This window comes from Taudactylus pleione, unplaced genomic scaffold (assembly GCF_031769625.1).
Source record: "Taudactylus pleione unplaced genomic scaffold, aTauple2 ptg000479l, whole genome shotgun sequence".
In the NCBI taxonomy this organism is placed as follows: domain Eukaryota; kingdom Metazoa; phylum Chordata; class Amphibia; order Anura; family Myobatrachidae; genus Taudactylus; species Taudactylus pleione.
In genome coordinates, this window is record NW_028284881.1 from 9089657 (window position 1) to 9107167 (window position 17511).

At 42.3% G+C, this 17511-nt stretch overlaps 1 pseudogene; it reads left to right on the top strand.

The window, feature by feature from the left end:
* Positions 1-14807: 14807 nt before the first annotated feature.
* Positions 14808-14926, top strand: LOC148502967 (5S ribosomal RNA; annotated as a pseudogene).
* Positions 14927-17511: the final 2585 nt, after the last annotated feature.

Below are 17511 nucleotides of genomic sequence, written 5' to 3' on the forward strand. Positions count from 1 at the left end.
TTTTCACCAGGGTGTTTGGCCCTCCAAACATCATACAAATCGTATTCACATAATATACGCTTAAATAGGTGGGAGTTGTCTTGACTATGTCGGGAGTGGGCCATGGTTCTGACAGATGATTTATCAAGAGAGGGATCGAGAATCATGTTAAAATCTCCCAGAATCAGAATTGACCCTTTACTACAAGATTGGAGAGACGCACAGAATTTCCTAATAAAAGCAGGTTGTTTGGTATTTGGGGCGTATATAGAGGCTATTGTCACTTGTTTATCATCTAAAAGACCGATAAGAATTAAATACCTGCCTTCCTTGTCTGTTATTTGTTCTTGCATTACAAAGTTACAAGAATTAGAGAGAAGTATTGCGACCCCCGCTTTCTTAGAGGGTCCATTAGACATGTAACATTTAGGATATTTGGAACCAGGGGAAGAGAAAGGGAAATGGGTCTCCTGTAGTACAACGATGTGAGCTTTAGCTTTGGCGAAATATTTGAGGGCCAATCTTCTCTTATTAGGGGAATTGAGACCCTTAGTGTTCAGTGAGAGGATCCTAACCATTAGGCAAGAGCAATGACATACTGAAAACCATTGCACATATGAACACAATGCAAGCACATATATCTATCAGTGTACCAGGAAAAAAGAGAAGGAAAGAAAAAAAATAGAGAAAAAAAAAGAAAAAGGAGATCTTGAGCATAATAGCTAGTGAGGACATACATAGAGACAAGAAGAATAGTACCAAAGGAACTACTAAAGACCGCCACCCGTGGCGGCACATTGGGGGGAAAGTGGCAGAGGATAAGGACCTCCATCATTCAGTCATCAATGCATATAGATAGAAAAATAGTACAAACTACTTTGCAAAAGAAAAGGAAAACTTATCAGTTATCAATTTGCATGTCAATGATACTATCAACCTCAATATTAGTAATAATAATAATAATAATGGGGAGATACACAATGGGGGTCTCCAGACGGCCAAAAAAAAAAAAGGATCTACTCTGCATATAGTAATGTACTAGATAACACATTAAGCCAGTAAGAGAAACCATAATATATTTAATTAACTCTGTGGCAGAGAAGATCCAAACACATTTTTAAACCCCATAGGATCAAGTTTAGGACAAATTATAATTAACATTTCCACAAGGGTAACAAAATATTATTCAAATCCTAAAATACCGAGACTAAAGGAAAAGGAAATACCTACATTCTAATTGAAAATATAGACAAATTATGTAAACAATATCAACATTAGTGAAGTCATTTTTGTTAAAACTTCTGATGATATGAAAACACACTAAGCAAAAAATATATACAAATATATATATCAAGCCAAACCAAAGCCAATGACGAGTCAGGTAGGAGGAGAAATTTCAGGACTGTTAATGGAAGAACTCGATGGTGATGTGAGGTGAAGCTTGCGAAGCAACTGCATCCCCTCTTCTAGTAATCGTATAGTATGAAAACGTCTATCAATGTTCACTGAGAGGCGAAAGGGGAATCCCCAGCGGTACTGGTAACCATTTTCTCTTAGAACAGTCGTGATCAAATGAAAGTCTCGCCTTTTTTGCAATGGTTGAGGGTGCTAGATCCTGGAAAATTTGTAACTGGGAGCCTTCGAATAGAGTCGACGTGGCCATTCTTGTAGCCATTGTAATTTTTAGTCTTGAAAGACAGAAATGTAGGAATCACATCACGAGGAAGGTCAGACTCTTTGGGCTTAGGTCGTAGTGCCCAGCGGGCTATTTCTATATGAATGGATTCCATTGTAAGGGACGGTACCAATACTATAAATAGTCTCTTAAGATAGGGGTCCAAGTCACGAGCATTAACAGATTCGGGTATATTGCGAATGCGCAAGTTGTTTCTCCTTTCCCGATTCTCAAGGTCTTCTGCTTTATGTCTATGGAAATTTAGTTCTCTATGCATATAGTCCATATCATGTCCCACCATTTCTTGGAATTCCTGATGTTTATCCATACGAGTTTCTAAGGTGGAGGTACGTGTGTCTATGGCTGCTAAATCAGATTTGAGTTCACCAATAGCTGATTGCAGGGCAGATGTGAAGGTATATTTTAGATCCAAAATCATTGCCTGTAGAGATTGAATATCGTCCTTGGTGGAAGGAGCTGATCCGGAATCCATCATTATAGGCGGAGTACCCAAAACCGGTGAAGAAGCAGAAGGTTGCTTGTCGCGTCGGGAAAAATGATGTGCAATATCCTGTGATCCCCCTTTATTGGTTCTGTAGCTCGATCTTCTCATAATATTTTAATTAATAAGATGATAAAGAGATAAAAAGATAATGAGGTTCCAGTTAGTTATGCAGCATGCTTAAGGTGAGAAGGCAGGAGGTAGGTCAGTTTACATCCTGTGCAAAGGGACCAGGAGATAGTCACCTGTCCAAAAACAGAATAACGTCTCTATAGTGAGTAACAATAACCCCAGTGGAGATGGTTGCAGACACTCCAGACGGCAATCCTGTCTCGAAAGTGGGAATTCAGTAGCTGGATCGCAACTTGAGACAGACACTCTATATAAAAATCGCAGTACCTCTCAGGATGAGAGAGAGTGTAATATATTAAACTTCAAGCAGGGGTATCTGGCCTGCGCATAGTATTGTAAGATTATACAGGTGATTGCAGGGTCAGGCGGCCGCAGTGGGTCGGGTAACAGAATGGGCTGTCAGCCTTATCTGAGTTCCACAGGAGACTGTACCCGGGGGGGGGGCGCTATTCAGTGCTGGTGGTGGAGGAATTTATTGATGGTGGTACCTGTAGGGATAGCACCAGGAGGTCCAGTGCACACTTGGACTCCCTAATTGAAAGCAGCAGGGCCAGAGGAGAGCCTAGCCTAGAACCGCAGTGTCCCAATAGGCATGTGTCAGGGGGGGTCACATAGCCCTGCACCACAGACCTCAGCAGAAGCCGGAGCGCACATCCGGAGATCGGTGCTCAGGAACCACTCGCAGGACTCAAGCAGCTTCCCAGGAGGCGGGCTCCAGGGGGATAACCGTCTCTCTTCTTCTCCGCTGCTCAGCACGACCTCCACAGGAGCCGGAGCTCGCCGGCGGTAATCAGGAAAGGCCCCGAGGGAGATCCAACTGGGAGGGTCAGCGCCTACTTAGGTGAGCCTCAGGGGGGGGACATCTTCAATGTCCCCAGCAGTAAAGTGCGGCGTCCGCGGCAGTTGAGCTGGTCTGGGAGTGGACCGCAGGATCGAGCCACTACTCGAGTCCCGGGGATCGGGCGTTGTGGGTAGGCCCCGTATCTAAATAGGCCACAGCTCACCCTATATAGGTGTGGATACACCGCCCAGTGCTTCTGTGGGGTATTCACCTCTCCAGGGGTAGTTTCTGGATATTGGTGAGGGTAATATAGGCTCTGGATTTCGAGATTTTCCAGGAGCCCTTGGAGAATGTGACCACTCCAATGGCCTCCCAAACCATAGGAGGTAGCCCATCCTTTTTCTTTTTATTAATATTTGAACAGGGTGGTACACAGCTCTGAACGAAAACTTTTTATAAATTTTTTCTTTGTCATTTTTTTTTATTCTTGTTCAAATGTATTGTTTGTTTTTCAATGTGTTGGTTACTGGACAATTACTTCCTTTGAGCCAATATGACCATATTATAAGATATTCCAAATGCTCCACTGTGACCATTTTATACTGATTTATGATAGTTGATTGTATTCTGCCCTGAGAGGTCCAGACGTTATTTGTTCAAATAAGTATGATGTAATATGTTTAACCAACTCTGTATAGCCATGTTCAACCTTGATTGTATTTTTGAAGTTCAACGCTTTGAATGACAATAAAAACCTTTTTTTTTGAAGAAAAGAACAGGCTCAGTGGGTCAAAATTCTGTCCAGTGTACAACAACAGGAGGTTTGACTGGGACCCTATCCCCCCTAAAATGTGGCCAGATCCAACTGGACCACCTCTTATTGGTTTCATCCCAATAGGTGCAGGAGTGTCTGAATGCATAACTGGACAGACAGACAAACAAACAGACCAATGAATTTTATGTATCAGATAGTTTAGTAGTACATGGGGGAAATGTATTAGCCTGCGACATGCAGGCATCAGTGAGATTCTGGCAAGTGTTGGTGACGTTATAAACTGGCAGTCAATGGGAAAACCAGGTTGATTCTGCCTTTTAAATGATTGCCACTTTAAAACATCGGCCAGTCTTGCAGCAATCTCGCCGATGCCTGCAAGTTACATGCTATTACATTTCTCCGTATACAGTATGTTTGTCTGGTGAATAGTGAACTATGCAGGCCCTAAAATTGTAGGGCTAGATTACAATGGATATATAGCTCTGTTCAGCAGTAATATTGCTATTCGAGAGTGCTGTTAGCTTGCTCTTCAGCCAGTTAGATTGAATTCCAATTCATTCAGCAGGATGGGAGCCCCTTTAAGATGTGACTGTTCTAAAAAAATACTGGTGACCGATCTAGTTATAATGTTGTTACATGTGTGTCTGTCTGTCTTTTTGTCCTTTATGCACGGCCAGAGTTTTGGACCTAGCTCCACCAAATTTGGCATGGTGGTGTAGTTTGACCAGGAATAGGTTTTGCCTAGGTTTGAACTTCATCAGGGCCACACACTGTCACACATTTGTTAAAAACTGGGACACTCTTAAATGACATTGCTGGCTCCAGTGAAATTGGCAGTCTGCCAAAAACTGTGCGAAAGCTACAAAAGTATCCTTTTAACCTTAGTCTGAGCAAACTTGATGACTCATGCAAGTCCATATTAAATCCAGAGCCTCTGTATTTGCAGGCAAGGGTTTAACTAGAATGTTGTGGGCCACATAGCAAGATCTTAAAAGGCCCCCCAGAGGTAAAAAAACACACATACATTTGCCCCCACACAGAGCCCATTCATGTTATGCCACACAGAGCCTATTCAGGTTGTGCCACAGAGAGCCCATTCATGTTCTGCCACACAGTAGTACCCCTTATACACATTATGCCATGCAGTAGTAGTGCCCCTTTTACATAATGCCACACAGTAATGCTCCTTAAACTACACAGTAATGCCCCTTACACATTGTACCACACAGTAATGCCCTTTACAGATTATGCCACATAGTAGTAGTGCCCCATATAACACATTATTCCATACAATAATAGTGCCCCTTACACATTATGCCCCTACCCAGCAACTCACCTCACCATGTCCCTCCAGCAGTCTTTTGCCTCCCCCTGTGTGCCATTAGCAGCCAGGAGGTGTGGATTTGGGACCGTGCCACCAGCTAATTACAGCTGGCACACCTGCAGGCAGTGGCAGACATGGACAGACAGCGCCAGTGCAATATGTATCTGGTGCCAGTTGCAAGCCAATCAGAGCTCTTGGACTGGCAGCCAATCATGAGCCGCCACTGCTGATTGGCTGCAAGTCCACAAGCTCAGATTGCCTCACGACCGGCTGTGCTGTCTCTCCATGACTGCCTGCCAATGCATCATCTCTAATCAGCTGACGGGCCAGCACCAAATCAACACTGCTGACACCTGGGCCCCCCTCGATGGCCCTGACTGGGCTGGCCAACCTGATGTGCGTGACGGGTCACAGAGGCAGATCGGAAACCATAGCAGCCACACCCCTTGCACCCAGGGTAGTTTTGCCACTGTTGGCAAGCATGTTTGCAAACAGTGGAGTCCTTTTCAGGATCAATTAAATGGTGTTATAGGTGAGGACAATGTAAACAAATAAAGGCTGCAGGTGTACTTCAGTGTCCAGTCTTCAAACCGGACAACGCCGGGTATCCCAGCTAGTATTGTATAAACATCTCATCCATATAAATATTACACAATGATATAGAACATTTTCAGGACTGCTATCCATTTTAAAGCCTAAACATAATGAGACAGGGAAGTAGTTATTAGACCGGAGGACACAATGCCGCCAGCCTAAATACCGACACTCCCTGCTGACACGGGACTTAACATAGGTGTCGAAATGCCGATGCCTATGTTAATCCCGACGCCGGAAAACCGAACCCCGCCATCCCGATCATCGTCTGATGGGTAAGTAGAACACTTAGCCTGGGGATGGGGGGGTTAGGTTTAGGGACCCCCGGAGGGACTTAGGGCTAGGAACTCCCCTGGCAAAGGTTAGGCTACGGGAAGGGGGGGTTAGAGTTAGGCATCACCAGGGACAGGTTAAGGTAAGGCACCCCCCCGGGAGGGTTAGGTTTAGGGTGCGGGGAGGAGGGGTTAGGTTCAGGCACCCCTGGGTGGAGGTTAGGTTTAGGCACTGGGGGAGAGGTTGGGGTTAGACACCTCTAAAGAAGAGTTAGGGTTAGGGGGGAGAAGGGGGGTTAGGATACTTACCACCGCCCATCGGGATCTCCTACTGTTGGGTTTTCACAGTTGGGATTTGAACCGAAGGCCGGTATTTCAATCCCATTCCAATGAGACAACATAAATTTTACTTTTTATTAGGAATAAAACCATGCATTACTATAAATCATTACATTTTGTACTGTCACTTTCAAATTGAGCTGTTTTTTCAGCTGGCTGACCAGGGCAAAGAAGTCCAATCAATAAATATATATCAGCAATGAACAAGTTAGTACTGTTTCCACCAATTTGCTTACAAGTTCAAAAGGAGAAACTACATTGCATTAAGTTTAAGGATTTTGTCCTTGTGATGAACAGTAAGCATTTGAACCTGTGAATTCCGAACTTGATTTTAAATGTTGAACAGTTTCTTTATAAATAATTAGAAATAAATATAAGCACTTTGTCAAAATTGTTCTGGCTACAAAATCTTTTTATGTGACTTTAAAAATAACCAGACATGTTTCTAGCAACTAATTAGGATTTTATTTTTTAAACTTCCACTGAGACTGATCAAAGTTAATCTCAGATGTAACAGAAATATGGGATCACAAAATGACAGATAGACCTTCACAGGCAGGATATTTCCAGTGGTGTAATACATAGCCACACAGCATGTGCAAAAGGGGCCTTAGGGATTAAGTGGATCGCTGACAGTCACATAAGTCTATAAAACCTTCAAACTTCATCTTTTTTTATGATGACAACTGTCACATTTTCTTTCGATGCTGGTGACTTTGTCAAACTCTCCTGAGAGCAAAGGCTAGTCCTAATGACAAATGTATCTTCGGGCAAGCTGCCCAGAATCCAACAGGGAACGCATCTTAGCACAGAAGCACATAGCTAGATACTCTACAACTATAGAAAATACCATGTCTAATGCTCTTACATCTTTCTTATAGGCACATTATAATCTCTCAGAAGGCATACAGTAGTCAGAAAGGTTATTTTGTGCAGAGAGCAGTATATAGGGAATCAGTATGAATGACCGCCGGCCCTATGGAAGACCGGCAGGAGTGAAGATCCCGACAGGGGATTAAGGTAAGTAAAACTAACCTTACTCCCCCCCCCTAACCCTAACCCTCCCTTAGGGTTGCCTAACCCTAACCTCCCCCCCAGAGCCTAACCCTAAGCCCCCCTAAGTGCCTAAACCTAACCCCGCCTTTCCCGGAGCCTAAACCTAAGTCTCCCAGGGGGGGTGGGGGGGTGTGCCTAACCCTAACTTCCCCTGGGGGTGCCTAACCCTAGCCCCCTTCCCCTAGCCTAACCCTAGCCCTCCCGGGGGGGTGCCTAAGCCTAAGTCCCCCCCAGGAGCCCCTAATCTAAACCTTCCCCCCGCGACTGTCCGTGCCTGCTGCCCAGCTTACCTTCGTTCAGTATGCCGGGCGTTGGGCTCTCAGCATAGGGATGATGATAGGCATTGGAATTTCGATGTCTATCATTAGACCCCTGCTGGGATTTGACATTCGGGAAGCCGGCGGTCAGCATTTCAACAGTCGGCTTCCTGACTGCATCCCGTATATAGGTGTCACATCAGTAAAGTTATCAAAGGCTTGGATCAGCATTTGACTTTAATCCTGCTGCTAGGCAATTTTGCAAGCAGATTTTTGATTGTAATATCGTGAGCTACAGCATTGCTTGCATCCATTTCTGAATTTAGCATATGGGAATGTATAGGAAACTGAGATAAGTTCATTCCAATTATTATAGCTGCACTGCCAACTAGTAAAAAGAGGTAGTACAGTAGCCACCCTCACAGCACTAGCCTGAGCCCTGGGGACTAATCTGCACAGCCATTTTAGTCTTTGAGTCTACAGTTCATTGTACAGTCATGGGCTTGTGATTGGTCTTCCTCCTCAACGTTTCCATACTATTTCTTAGCCATTAGTCATGGCTAAGAAATAGCATGGAAACGTTGAGGAAGAAGACCAATCACAAGCAACAATCTAAAGATTAGCCATCCCACTCACAAAACTCCTCTGCAGCATAACATTTCATAATTATTTTGTCTTTCTGTATTACAGAACTGGAAGAGCCCCAGGAAAACAATTGCAACTGGGCTCTAAAATTAGATCCTCCATATGTAAATCCAAAATATACTTTGATTTGGAATGGAGTTGTCCTGACTGTCGATGCAGAGACAGGAATCAGAATGGAGGTGGATGGCAAGAAATTAATATCCATCCATCTCTGTGAGAAGAGGGTGATTGGCAGATTTCAGCATGGGGGACAACCGCTCACCCATGAGCAGTGGCCAATGGTTAAAAATCAATTTAATGTATAGAACTGAATATAAGCTGATCTATAAACAATTAAAAATAACTTTTGCTAGAGAAAATTGAGTTTTTATCTGGCAAAGAGATTTATTTTTAATCACCCTGTACAGTAAAGGGTATATCACCAATGATAACCTCTGTTGGGCTAGCATATCTATCAAGAACCAAGGCGGTACTCCTTGTTCTGGTACAGTAATCTGGGCACGTGGAAGTATTGGAGAGAATGTATCAGCCCAGGACTGATCTCTGGGGCCTGGGGAGGGACCAGCCACCAGGAGGTGGACCTGATTGGCACAGTAAATACATAAAGGTGACTCAATTTTGAATGTGTGTGATAAGGGGATATATTACTAATTATCATGTTCTAAACCCGATAATTATTAAGTTATATTGCCACTATTCACCACAATGAGAAATTTCCACCAGGGTGTGCTACACATACTTCAAAAAGAGTCCATCCCTGTGATGTGTTAAAGCAAATTGATCATCCCCTTTAGATACATTTGGGGGATACTTATTATTTGTGGGTACCCACATGGATATCCCACAAATAATAAATGATAATAGGCCCCAAAATGTAATGCAATGAAAGGAAATGTAGAGTGCTGAATGAGAAAAAGATCTGCTGAAACTGTAATGCACCCAATAATGGGGACATTTAAATACAAAATGAGTTACAAATGATCTTTAGAGTGCAAAATTAATTTAATTTCTTACAATGTTTAGAAAACTAAATTAATAGTGTAACCAAATGAAGCAATATAGAGAATTACTGCGCACATTAGGAGCTGCAATAAAGTAAATAAAGTGTCACCTGTCACATACGAACAAATACATAGCCAGAAAATGTGTTCACTATAAATTTGACCTAGAAAAAAGTAATTCTGATGATCCTGTACCTGGCGGTACTTTTAACATCAGAATTTACCCAAATTGTGAAGTCCTGACTGATGTAGAAGGGACAGTCTTTGGTCTGGTAATGATACAAAAGTAAATGGTGCTGTACATATAGCGGTTTCTTTCACAGCCCCTTTCTTTGAGAGTGTATAATAAGAAGAGGAGTTCACCCAAAGTGCATAACAAACACTAATAACTAATAATCCTCCACTTTATTTAGGGGTGTAGGAAGTTAAAATCACCATACATCAGTATTTTGGATGGATTCACCATTAATTTGAAACTTACTACGCCATTGGAGTTTGTTGCATTCTTGTACCATGAGACCATTGGGCGATTTTCTGTTACCACGTATTAACTACTCTTTAGATTTAGTAAGGAGGAGTGCTCCCAGGAGTTGCATTGGGAGTCATACAAACAAACCCTGATGTGCATCTATATTTAACTAATACTGTGAGTAGGGTACACTTATTAGTGTTTTTAATGCACTTTTAGTGAACTCCCCGATTTATTATATACTCTTGGAGAAAGGGGCTGTGAAAGAAACCGCTATATGTACAGCACCATTTACTCTTGTATAATTTTTTAGCTAAGTATTTCTTTCTTTCCATGTTAGACTACAATTGTGTTAGCATGATATCTACATTTCAGGGTGCCTGTCAGTGGCGGGTCCGGAGGTGCGGCTGCAGCGTAGTCCAAAAATCAAATAAGGGAGTCACACCAACTGCCACCTCAACTGCTACCAAACATCACTGGCAGTTGGTGTGGCTCCTCTATTTAAATTCTGGCCAGCGCTGCAGTCGCACCTCTGGAGCAGCCACTGGTGTCTGTTCTCTTAAATGTGGGTGAGTTACTGTCTCACTGTAGTCTGTAGAGATAATACCATCCCTGTTCCCAGTAGGCATAGATCTTAGCAGTGATGTAGCTTCTCACAGCAAAGTGAATAAAACAGAGCACAGGATCCTCATGCTTACTGCTGGAGATCTTACTCATGCACTCCTGCTGTGTTAAACTGTCTGTTCAGTAGCAAGAGTGCAGTAAATTATTTAAATTAAGACATGCACTCTAACTACACACAATGCCCATATTCACATAGTTGAGCGATTATTTGCAACTGCGCATGTGCAGAAAGTTAAAAAAAACCCTATGACGCATGCATTACACACAGGGCCGGCACTTCCATTAGGCAGTTTTAGGCAGCTGCCTAAGGGCGCCGGAACCTGAGGCATGGGCTGCTGAGGATGAAAGACACATACTTCTACTAGCCCATGGGTCAGCAATCTATAGCCACTGCCACTGGCACCAAGAAAGGGACTCAGCAGGTACTTGTTGGAGGCACCGAGTGGGGCCGCCGGGTGCTGAGGATGATAATAGAATATATGCCCCAGCTGCAGCAACCCCCGAGGCATGTGTGAAATGGTGCTGAAAGCTGCCACGTGACAGGCGCCGTTAGCCACCGCCTGAGCTTCCTCTAAGGAGTGTGCTTGCTGCCCTTCAGAGCCATCAGCGTCCACATCAACTCTGCACCAGGCACAGGGGTGAGCGGCTGCTCTATGTGATGCCGGAACAGGGGACCCGCTGCCGGTTGAGAGACGGCCACAACCATGACTAGAACCATGACTAAATTGCCTGGTGGTCCCTGTGGCTGCCGTCTCTGGGGTGAGTGCTTCTTAAACCCCCCCTCCCCCTATATACCCCCATCCCTCTATCTAAATATATACAATACAAGCTCCATTTACATCTATATATCTATATCTATCTATCTATCTATCTATATATATATATGTATATTGGTCTTCACATGCATCTATTTCTATATACTTTGACAATTGCACTTGCACTTTATACTCTCGGAGACGCCAGTCGCTAGTTTCATTCACTCCTCTTCCTATTTGCAGACTGAGGACTCATTCCCAAGTCCTCCTTCTTATGATCTAGCTGACACCTATTGGTAGAGCGCTCTTCTATTGTCATTTTTTGTACCACTTTCACTCACTAATTTTGCTATTGGCTGGCGCCATCAACACCATATTTCTTACATTACTTGGGTTTCTTTTGTTTGAAGGCAGCCGTCCAAAACAGCATATAGTTATAAATTGTTTGTACACTTGCACCAATTATTAAATATATTCAAATATATTCAATTATGTTCAGACACACTGAACATACAACAAAGAGAAGTGATCTTTGCCAAAAAATCTCTAATGAGAACAATATAGTCCCGCATATAGATTTACCTACAGAAAATATTGATAATCTATTTTGGGACATAGAGAAACTGATGACCAAAGAAATAAAGGCCTGGTGGGATGTCAAAGGTCTTGAACATTAAATTTCTGTGAATAGAATCCCAAGGGGCCTAAGACTTCAAAAAAGCCCAAACTTCGGTCTGGACAAAACAGAATTTATTAAAGAGTGGGATAAGATCCTACATAAATGCTCCTTAGACCTCATGCAGTTAATAATAAAAGAGAAAAAAGATATCTTGCTCAATCTAGAACAAGAAATCAAAGGGAAGGAACAGCAAATGGAAGAACATAAGACAAAAGATACCTTTAAAGTGAACGAACTGGTTCTAACAAAGAAACTAGAAAGAACAGAAGAACTGGTTATCAAAGGCAAAGAGAAGAAGTTTATCAGAGATAAACATGACTACGAAACTAATAGAATCAAACAATGGACAATATTCCAAACTTCTAACAATTTACCTCACCTCACTCCTCTAAGGACCAACCCAAATTGGAAACCAGCTCCAAAGAGGAGATATAACAACTTTAGAGATGAACAATCACCAAGATACAGGACCACTCACACAAGAAACAGATATACAGCCTTACAAAGACTTAACTCTAATGGTGAAGTAGACCAACATCAGCATTTTTTATCTCCGGGCCTGGACACACCGAACGATCAAAGAAAACCTTCCCCCAGGGAAACTACCACATTAGCTTCACCCCTAAAAAGAAGATTCCTAGAAGAAGAGGAAAACAGGGTGGCAGGAGGGAGAAACCTCAAAAGAAGATACCTTCAGTAGATCTTAAACAACAAGGCATCACAGAATACGAAACCAGACTCCTAAGTAAGGGACTTAACTTCGCACCTACTTCCAACATGAATAAATTTGATGTATACATAGATTTGAACAAGTTTGTGAGAAACCTCACACTCAAGAGACATTTCATAAGGAAAGAGACAGCATCAATAAAGAACTATGAAAATATCACCTCAAAATCAGGTCTAAAATGCAAATCACTGTACTACCCCCTAGAATCCAAAGGCAGCCACATAGAGATCTTCTATGAGAAAGTGAAAAAGGACTTGTGCGAAGAAGAGGGGAAGAAACGAAACTTGAAAAACAATGAGAAACATGCGTTGAAGGAACTACAAAGCAATAAAGATGTTATCATAAAACAAGCTGACAAAGAGGGGGGATTGGTCATTATGGATCATGCAGCGTACCTCAAGGAAGCAGAGAGACTACTAGGCAATACAGAATCTTATAGAAAATTAAAAGGAGATCCCCTTGAAGAATGGAGATCCCCTTGAAGAATATTTGAATGAACTGAGGACCCTACTAATCAATGGTCTCCGCAAAGGAATTTTAAGCAAAGAGGAATTCCAGTATTTAATACAGACAATCCCGTCACCCCCATATTTTATTTCCTGCCTAAAATACATAAATCCCTGACAGCACCACCAGGACGTCCAATAGTGTCAGGCATAGATTCCCTCACTTCCCACCTTTCCGAATATGTGGATGTGTTTCTACAAAAATATGTTACCAAATTAGACTCATATCTTAAAGACGCCACTAACGTTTTTCAATGCCTGAAAGGGATCGTCTGGCAACAATCCTATGCATGGGTCACGATCGATGTACAGGCTCTACACCTGTATTGAGCACACCAAGGGAATCAATGCATATAGAGAAGTTTCAGAGGCTGATGTTTCCATCAGCCTCCTCCACCGAGAATTTTGATGTGACTTGATGTTTTTCATCCTCACTCATAATTATTTTACATTTTTGGATGTATTTTACCTACAAATTTGTGGCACGGCCATGGGTACCATTTTCGTCCCCAGCTTCGTGAACATTTTTATGGGAAACTGGGAGGAGAACTATGTCTACAAAAACAACCCATTTTTAAAGAATATTATACTCTACAGAAAATATATTGACGACATCCTCATCATATGGGAAGGGTCTCAAGAACTTTTTAAACAGTTTGAATTTGAAGTTCACGTTCCATTTTAGCATCACCTCTGTGGAGTTTTTAGACCTGATTTTAACTAGTGAAAACGGGGAGATCATTACAAGGAAGTAGACACTAACAGCTATTTACACTACAAGAGCGGCCACCTGAAAAGATGGAAAGAAAATATTCCATACTCTCAGTTTCATAGAATCAAGTGCAATTGCATGACGGAACAGGACTGTGATGAACAAATTAAAATATATAGTGAGAGATTTTCAAACAAAGGATACCCAACCAACCTACTCTCAAAAGCGGCAGAGAAAATCAAAGGCAGAGCAAGGGATGACCTGATGAATTATAAAAATAAAAGAATTTTGTCCCCTTCGTGACAATGGACATGAAAATAGAATTAGAAGTTCTTTACAGAAACACTGGCACATACTCCTCATGGATCCAATACTTAGAGAGGCACTTCCCTTGAGGCCTGACATCATATACAAAAAAGGAAGAAACTTGAAAGATATACTAGCACCTAGTATGATTAAGGATGAAACATCCAGAGCCAACGAGATTCTTCCAAGATGTTTAGGCTGCTACAAGTGTGGACATTGCAATGTGTGTAAATTTGTCCACCCATGTAGGAAAATCTTCTCTAACTTTGACAATTCTAAGGAATTTAAAATCAAACATTATATGAATTGCAATACTACATCAACCATATATCTCCTGGATTGTAAATGTGGCCTTAAATATATAGGCAAGACCAAAAGACCACTGAAATTGAGGATTCAGGAATGTTCGCAACATTAAGAACAAAATTGAAGGACATGCAGTTTCCAAACATTTCTCTGTTCTACATTACTCCAACCCTGAAGATTTAACCCTGAACCCTGAAGATTTAACCTTCAAAGCCATAGAACATGTGACACTAGGAGAGAGAGGGGAGACCTAGGAAACAAACTTTCAAGAAGAGATATGTTTTGGATTTTCAAATAGAACACCATGGCCCCACATGGATTTAACGAGAGTTATGAGATCGCTCCGTTCTTGTAGGGGACGAGTTGGTAATTATATGTGGAAACAGTAACCTACAACCACACCAGTGTGTATATACCCAACCTCATTTGATCTTGTAAGATAAGCATATGTGCGCCTGGCCAGTACTGGAATGGGAGACCTCCTGGGAATACCAGGTGTTGTAGAATCCATACGCATATATATAAGGGCGCACCTAATCCACTGGATTCCTGAAAGAACATTAAAATGAAGGAAGCTGCACTGTCAATTGGCATCCATGTCGAAGATCTTCCCCTCCTCCCCCGCCACCATCATCAAAAACTTCAAATACATCATATTTTCATCTCAGACTTTTTACTACTTCACCTTTATGTATATAAAATTATAATTCATTACATTTATTTTTCTTATTTTTCTCATTTCTTCACCTTAGTAACTTGTGAATATTATCATTATTTTTATTTCTATTATTGTTCTATTAGTGGGGGAACACACCTAAACTATCCATAGAAGCTGTATCTGTAAATGAGAGAATTTTCTGTTATATATTTGTTTTTGCTCATATCTGTAGGTTTTAACTACATGTGCCCCCCGTATGTTTGTTTTTCAACTTAATACTAGTGACCATCCATTCTCACATTTTTCATATCAATACGCTAGTGGATCCAATAAGTTGTGGGTGTTAAGAAAGTGTGTGAGGCGAGTGTAGGCAAGTCTCTCCAGTAGCTTGGAGGGGCAAGGTAGCTGCGAGATAGGATGGTAATTTGGGAGAGCGTTAGGGTCAGAATTTTGTTTTTTCAAAATGGGACTGATCACTGCATGCTTGAACAGTGATGGAAAGAGACCAGTAGAGAAAGAGAGATTACAGAATTTAGTTAAGTGTGGAATAAGCACAGGAGACAGAGCTTTACTGATTTGTGAGGATATAGGATCAAGAGGAGAGGTAGTAGAGTAGGAGGATGAGAAAAGTGTAGTTACTTCATCTTCATTAGTGGGGTCAAATGATGAGAACATGCCACTGGGTTCAGGTAGGGAATTGAACAAGACCCTGTCTGAGATAGTGCATACCATTTCATTTCGGATATCATCAATCTTGTTTTTGAAATAGGAAGCAAGATCTTGTGCACTAATAGTAGCAGGTGGGTTGGTTGGCGGAGGGGTAAGAAGTAATTTAAATGTATTAAAAAGTTGCTTGGGGTTAGAGGCTTGGGCAGAGATAACAGATTGGAAATAAGTCTGTTTGGCATATCCAGTGCATTACGATAAGAGTGGTAGATCGTCTTATATGTGAGGAAGTCACTTGGAGTATGAGACTTTTGCCACTGACGTTCTACTTTACGTGAGAGTTTTTGTAGGTGTCTTGTGAATTTGGAATGCCACGGTTGACGTCTAAGGCCCTCATTCAGAGGCGGTCGCAAGAAGCGATCGCTCTCTCTGAATGAGGGCGGGCGCTTCTTTTTTTTCTGCGCGGCCTCCTAGTCGCTAGGTAAGCTGTGGGTTTCCACCCACAGCTTAGCAACCAACCAGGGTGATGGTCACGATGGTCAAGACCATCTCGACCATTGGGGCTTGCGACGAGACCCTAAGGTTGGGTCTCGGCAACTGCAAGCCCCAGGGAGCTTCCTGCTCTGATCGAACAGGAAACTCCCCACTGACATCACTGCTGATGTCAGTGTGGCTGCTCACAAAACATCAGGAACGCCTCCGTTTGTGTAACCACGACCCCACCCTGCCTACAAAACAGGGTGAGCTGTCGATCAACATCAACAGCCGCCCCTTTTGCGGCGAGCTCCAGAGCGAGAGAGTTCCTCTCTCGCTCTGGAGCTTGCGCACGCGCAATGCGGCCGCTGCACGTGCGCAGGACCAAAACATCGAGTCGGTTGCAAGTGCTTAGCTCTGAATGAGGTCCTAATTCTATGCGGAATGTGATGGGTAGCTGAAGCTACTTCATCAAGGGCTTGTTCTAGGGTCTGGTTCAGGTGTGATAAAGCAGTCTCAGGAGAAGTGAAATTAGAAATAAGTAAGAGTGATTGTTGCAGAGAGGTGGATAGTTGTTCAAAATTAATAGCATTAATATCTCTGCAGGTTTGAGGAGGTTTGGTTGATTTGCTTGGCATTGAGGTTGACGTAATGGAAGAAAGTGTGCAGGTGATAAGGTTATGATCTGAGAGAGGGAAAGGAGAAAGGAGAATTAGTGAAATCAGAGACTGAGCATAGTCTGCTAAATACAAGATCAAGGCAGTGGCCATCTTGATGAGTAAAGGAGTCAGTCCATTGGGAGAGGCCAAGAGAGGATGTTAAGGAGAGAAGTTTGGAGGCATGAGGGGATTGTGGACTGTCAATGGGGATATTCAAATCACCCATAATAATGGTGGAGATGTCAGAGGATAGGAAGTGAGGGAGCCAGGCATAAAAATGTTCCAGAAATTGATTGGATGGTCCAGGTGGACGATAGATAGCAGCAATGCGCAGAGAGAAAGGAGTGAAAGTCCTAATAGAATGTACTTCAAATTATGTAAATGGAAGGGATGGTACCTGTGGAATAACTGTGTATGTAAAAGATTGGGACAGTAGTATTCCTACTCCACCTAAAGCACAAGCTACACTTTACTGCATAGAGACCTACCTTGTATATTGAAAAGTATGGCACTTTAGAGATTTCTTATTTATTTGCAATCTATATTATTATATGTGTTAATTTTGTCTGAATAAATTGTTTGTATATTTTTATCATTATTTATTGGTCATCATGTGTATCTATTTCTATATACTT